This window comes from Dendrobium catenatum, unplaced genomic scaffold (genome assembly GCF_001605985.2).
Source record: "Dendrobium catenatum unplaced genomic scaffold, ASM160598v2 fragScaff_scaffold_1278, whole genome shotgun sequence".
Lineage (NCBI taxonomy): Eukaryota > Viridiplantae > Streptophyta > Magnoliopsida > Asparagales > Orchidaceae > Dendrobium > Dendrobium catenatum.
Window position 1 is genome coordinate 138388 of NW_021319740.1, and position 7267 is coordinate 145654.

Consider the following 7267-nt stretch of genomic DNA (forward strand, 5'->3'; position numbering starts at 1 on the left):
AGATCTAGGGAACGTTGGGAATATTTTGAATAGACGGCCGATATCGACTCCCTTGATTATAGACCACTTACCAAGTATGTAAGTGTCCTAATGAAATCAAAATTCAATAATTTTGGGCTCGTTGGATTCATCTTGTCAGGTCGCTCAATTCGACTATAATCATGTTATATTTGGAAATCATTTGATTGCTCAATTTATGATTTGAACCTTCCAAATATGCTTCAAGTCGTTGATTTGGACCCATTTGGGCTTGAATTGAGCCAAATTAGGTATCATTGGGTCTGTCTTTTTGAAACATTCAATTCTACTATAAATTTGTTGAAATCGATGCTCGGATGGAGCTGGATTTAATTTTGGAACTTTCCAATTCAAAGTTATCTCGAGATGTGTGCTTGATCAAGATAAATTTTTGATAATATATATACATAATTTTATTTCTTAGAAAACATATGCCATAAAGTTTTAATTGAACCAAAATTTTTTCTTACTTTTAACTATAAATCAACGTTGCTTCAAATAAGTGTTGAATAAATGCTAAAAAAAAGTTTAAATATGGTTGATATATTATTCTTAAACTTATTCAAATGCTATCAAATATATATATATATATATTTGACTCTTTTATTGGAGATAATTTGATATATATTGATTGATATATAAAAGTTCAAATATAGCTTCATTCAAGTGTTTGAACATGTTCAAATAAGTGTAAGAATAAATTTCAATTGTTATATGATATATTTTATTGCATACCCTTGAATGTTATGGCTACAAATAAGATGGATGTGAATAGTTCATTAGTTAATGTATGCAAGAGCTATTTCAATTTTTATTAACCTCATTAATTTGTATTGGCCCTATTTTATGCCCAAAGAGATATGGAGGAGAGTAGTACCAATATGTTGTCAAATAGCCTTATATGCTCAAGCAACCTAGAAAAGCACATGTAGGAAAGATTCATCATTGCCTACAAGTTTTGTGTCATTGTGCAAGAAGGGTTACATTCATACAACTTCATGGCATTTACAGTCACTAAGAAATTATATTCTATCCAATGGACTTTGTTCTAGCTCATTGAATTATATATAAATGGTGTATCATGTCATGACTTCAAGAACTTGACTTCATCCCCCTTGGAATACATAATGCTGTCTTTTGGCCCTGTGAAGAATTCTTTTGTCCTTGTCTTGTTGTGCATTGTAACTACTATTATGTATTGCTAATCTAATATTTCATCCAACACCACTATGTCTAGTCCAATGTCTTTGGGTGACTCTTTATTCACTCCCTTACTAGTAAACATAAAGACTTAATATACTTTAAGAAAATTAAAATTAAAATTAATGTAATGAGTAAATTTCTTGCACTTTTAATGATCCAAAATATTTCTTACCTTACGATCTCATTAAGTTGTTGAAGTATTCAAATGTTTAAATTATCATGCATTTCAAGTGACCACTCATAACTTCTCAGAGTTGTCAACCACTTGAAGTCTAGAAACATTTTCTCCTAATCGATGAGGCAAAATGGATCAATGATGTATGGATCTTTGGGCTTGTTCCTCTTCCTTAATGGATATGTGAAATCCATAATCATATATCTCTTGCTCTTATATGACTTATATTTATTCCTTACTAATAGTACATCATTCTTATGTGCAATATCTATAAATGGGGTGCCTGATAGCTAGACTACCATATATATAGGAGCCATGGCCTATTATGAGGTTATATCCCTTATGACTTCCACATCCTCCTTCTTCTTCTCCTCCTATCTCCTCTCTTGAGAAGCACTATGTTAAAAAATATGTACAAAATTGATTATAGCATATAACTTCAGCTTTCATTTTATTTGGTCATTCTTTAATCTTTTTTTTTTTTTTTGTTATTCTCCAATCGTATTTGGCCACCTCTTAACACTAGAAAGATGGCAAAAAGTTGTTCCATCCCTCCTCCTTAGGATGTGATGAATTGAATTGTAGCTAGTTGTACATTCACTATCTCCCATAGTCTCCCATCAAATATAAGAGCACTTCTTCTTTGTAATCTTAATTATGACAGGCGAAGTAAGAGTATATATAATGGACCTAAAAATATACTTCTCATCAGCCCTATAATAACTTAGGATGGAAAAACTCTCTATAAAACATAAAAAAGGAAAAAAATATTAATATCTTATATACTTCTGCTAATTAGTTCTTTATATTCCAACACCATAAAAAGTAAATACTTACATCTTTAGTCATGATCCATGGTAAAAAAAAACCCGTTTTTATGAACACCTTATTGCTGTTCTAGCTCAACAGCCTTGCTATTCTATTCCCAAGGAACTCAAAACATATCCTCACAATATTTGGAATGGCTTTATAAACCTAGTACTATAGTGATACTACATATCTATTTATAAAGTATTGGTATGGAGCATTCTTAAAACATATTCCTCATAGTATGTCATGCCCTTCTTTAACACTTATTATATCCTCAACATGATTTTTTATCCTAAGTGCATCTAAAAAATGCATCATGATCTTCAACCATGACAACTATTTCAGTGAAAGTAGAATTGTGCTTGTCATGATTAATATGAGGACATCTTCAACAAAAAAAAAAAACATAGCCCAATATTCCATACTTCACCTTTGTCAATGTAGTGTATGAAAATGTGTTTAAGGACCATATTCTTAACACTCATTAGCTCTCAAACAACATGTTACCTCTTGGCACATTTTCAAACTCGATATCAGTTGGGAGTTGTTGAAATTTCAACCTAGCCACTAAAGCAAACGTTCTAGTTCCGAAGATTGTGTTCTTTCCTCCAATATTGAGCACAAATGAGTTCTTACCATTCATTTTATTATCAACCATCATCAATAATAATTAAAGGTGCCAGATAATGCATTTCCAAAGCTATGAAGAAGCATTGAGACCTAAGTCTAGTATCTATGAACTTATAGGATTAGCTTATAAATCCACATACATTATAGAACAACTAAAATGTGTAAATTATAAAATATCTTCAAACTTATTTAATAATATTCGAATCAACTTCAATGCATTTTAGTCTTATTTGAACTTATTCAAATCTTATTAAAACTATATATCTAAATTATGTTTTACCCTTGATCAATCATCTTCGAAGAGGATCTAACATACTTTCAATCAATAGTTCGAATATTTTTAAAGTTTAAAATGTGCTCATTCACTCATATTTTGTTGAGATGGTTCAGTGGTGATTTAATCATTATTATAACAACAAACATAGTTAAAAGATTGCTCTAAAATGATAACTAGCATGTATATTAAAGTCTAACAATCAAAGGGTTTATGTTTTAAAATGTGGACCTTCTTTTAAACCCTTATATATATACATCAAAAATAATAATTTCTTATAATTATTAGTATTATGCCAATTAGAATTAAGGTGTAGAATTTAAAGTCAATGGTTCATTAATAATTTTTGAAATGGCATAGATCAATTAAATTATTTTAAAATTAAAAAAAAGTTTCAGGTTAGAGGGCCCACATATTACTAATGAATTTATTCACTCAATATTTAAAAAAACAAATTAAGCACTATTCAAAATTTTAATTAGAATGAAAATCAGAATTATTCAATTTACTTTGAGATAATGTAATATAATTTTTGATTTATTCTTCTTACAATAAAGTCATATCAAAGTATTTTTAATGATTTATATATCATGTAATTAAATTTTGCTTAGAATATTCCACCCAAAATTGTTCTTTAAAATCTTTTCAATTTATTCCTACGGCTAAAAATTGAATCTTGATTGGGCTTGCTTGTTGGTACTGATGTAGCAAAAAAATAAAATAAAATTTCTTAGTAGAGCATATAATATATTTAAATTTTTAGTGTTGAAAATATTAAGTAGCATTAAATTATTAATATATATTTATTATATATAAAGATATGCTTAAAATTTAGGCAAGGCATGTGCCCATGAAATTCCCTTAAATGCTAAAAAGTCTAATGTTGAAATTTTGTTTTTGAAACTAGGCCTTCAGTTCACTTTATTTTTTTTATTATATTACATATATATACAAGATATTATTTTTTAACCTATAACTTTGGGAGCATTATTATATGCGACACCGGACGGGGAACCATCCGGTTAGCGCTAGGTACCGCGCAGCGTATTGAGGGGTACCGAGCGCAGACCGACAGGGTACCCATCAATGTGTACGTGGCTCATTTTTATTGGTCTCTGACTCTTCGGACTCCACACAGAAATAATAACTCTCGTTTTGGACGCCTTTAACTATTTTTAAACTATTTTTTAATAAAAATTTTTAAACTAAAATTTGTACTGAAGTCGCTTAAAATCAATAAGAAAGCGCGATAAACGAACCTTAGAATCATTGGGGCGGGGGAATAGCATAACTCATTGCATTTTTTTTTTTTTTTTTGAGAAATTTTAAACTACTAACTCAAATTCTTAATACATAATTATAATATTATATATATATATATTATAATATTATATATAATATATATATATATATAAGTTATAAAATCAAAATCTATAGGTTGATAATTAAAACTCCTAATCACCCGATAATATAGTTGCTTAACTCATATATTAATTAAAACAGAATAAAATACGCAGCTGTACTTTTAAAGCTGCAAAAAGGATTCCCAAAAAATAAAAAGATACAAAAAGATGTAAAAGAAATGCATTATAGGTTCATGTATCGAAATGGTCGTTTAAAGTAACATGGTTGATAGAGACCGACTTCCCGCCGCACCGCTTGAAAAGGAATCCGCTGCTCGATCCCTTTTTCAAACTACGGAGATAATTCCGGGTGAATGATAATGACGGCCGTTGGCAATAAGTATATATTTAAATATTATAATAGATAATCTTTCAATGATAAAATTATGTGTGAAAATTTTGATGGAGTGTTAGGATTTTTGCTTCAAAATTAAAAAAAAAATATTAGAATGTATATTTAAAGATTTATCATTCAATATATGAATACAAATAATGGCTTAATAATCATATTTTGAAAATTTGATCGGATCGCTCTGTTTGACCGTGAACCGGTCATATGGCCGGTTCAGTCTGTTGCAAAATCTAGATCTAAGTACTATGATTTTGTTGATAGCAAAACATATGATTTTGTTGATAGCAAACATATTGTTTCTTTACCATTTATCTATTGCATATGTTTTTGCTTACCCTGTTTGCTAACTTTTAGGTCCACAAGATCATTGCAAGTAAATCAGCTCAAAATCATATATATTTATGATAGAGTCAGCCTGTAAATTCAAATTCAATGTACTTTTTTTTACTTTTCTTTAGTCAAGTCATATGAGGTGACCCCAAGCTAAGTATATTGCACACACACACTCAAGAGGAAGAACTTTGATGAGTTAGAGAATTCACTACATGAAATCACCCCATTTGGCGGCTTTTTCCAACGGCAATTGAGCCTTTTCCGGCGGTTTTGTAATTTAGCGGCGGTTTAAATACCGCGGAAAAAACCACGTAGGAAAATAAATTCCGGCGGTTTTTTTTGGTGGCACTTTTTCCGGCGGCCTGCCGGCGGTCTTAAACCGCCGGTCAAATTAAAAAAAATCCGCTACCGGTCAGCACCCCGCTCGGCCAGCCCGCCCCCCCCCCCCCCCCCCCCCCGCGCTCCGCCGCAACGCGGCGCCTGCGCCCGCTCCCTCGCTCCCGGCGCACTTGCGGCGCCTGCGCCCCGCTCCCAGCGGCGTCTGCGCTAGCTCCGCGTGTATGCGTGTGGTGAGGTTCGAACGTTAGTCGTTCGGGAAGAATTTCTAGCAACCGACCGAATTTCTGAAGATGTAAATGCATATATTTTGTTTATTTTTTTACTTAAACTATATTCAGACCGAAAATCAATTTAAAAATACAAAAAATGAAACTAATTAAGTTTAAAATTAAAAATAATATTAATATAGAAAAAATTAACTAACTATTAATTTTATAATTTTAAAATGAAAATTAATTAAATAATTAATATAATTAAAAAGCCGCCGGAAGTTTCCGTGGGGAAAAACCGCCGGAAAATCACCGGAAAGCCGCCAGAAAAGTGACCGCCGGCAAGCCGCCGGAAAATTCTGCCGAAAATCAGTGATTTTCCTGTAGTGATTATTTATTTTTTGACCTAATCATACAGGATGATTTCACATCGTACTTGACGATTAGTTAATAATAGAAACACTAATTAGGTCATCCCAGTTTTGAGAGTGATTAAACTAATTTTCCTAAACGATTCCTATCATCCTGAACGATCAGTTTAGAACGTGAAAACAACTGCCAATCATAATTCAGGAAATGTTTTAATTTTCAAATTTTGTACTAATCATATAAGATGATGCTGATCGTCTTGGATGATTAGGGACAATCATTCCTAAATTAAACCCGTAATTAGGAGAATAATTATGGTAAAACATAATTCGATATGATCGTACATGATGATCGGTGACTATCATTCTGGACAATACATAACATGTCTGGCACGATAAGGGATCGCCAGCTATCATACTGGACAAATACCATAAATTTTTAACTAACCATCCAGGATGATATACCCCTATCATATTGGACGATAGAGAAGTGCATGGGATGATAAGGCATTGCCAGGCATCGTACTAAAAGATGTTCAATACTTTAATTAATACTAATCATCCAGGATGATACTTCTAAAAGAACGATTAGCTTACTTTTCTTGAACTAATCATACAGAGCAATGCCATTCGTCCTAGCTAAAAGGGTTGTTTTGTACTAATCGTCCTTGACGATCAATTGCGTAAAATTAAAAAATATGGCTTCTTTAGAGTCTCTCTATTTAAACTCTCTAATTGTCTTTTGAGACAATATCTTGCTGTGAAGTTGATCCAAGAGGGAGCTTCGAGAAGAAAGAGGGAGAGAGATCATTGTGAAGGGGTGTTTATGAGGGAATCACAAAGGTTGCTTCAAGCAAGGTATTCGTCGTCTTCTTTGAGTTACTCCACTGATTCATTGGTTACTCCGGAGAGATTGACTACAACATTAGATTTAGGTTCTCTATATACTCTAGTAGGGAGAAAAAGAATTTCCTGGTTCTTTGCATACTTCAAGAGGGAGTAAAAGAATTCAAGGTTCTCTGCCTCACCGTGTTAGTGAAAAAATTTTATAACGGTTTTTCCACCTTACTGTGGGAACAAAAGGAGGGTCACTTCAGTTTAGTGCAATACTTAGAGAGAGAGCCTACAAGGAGTGGACGTAAGTCAGATTTGA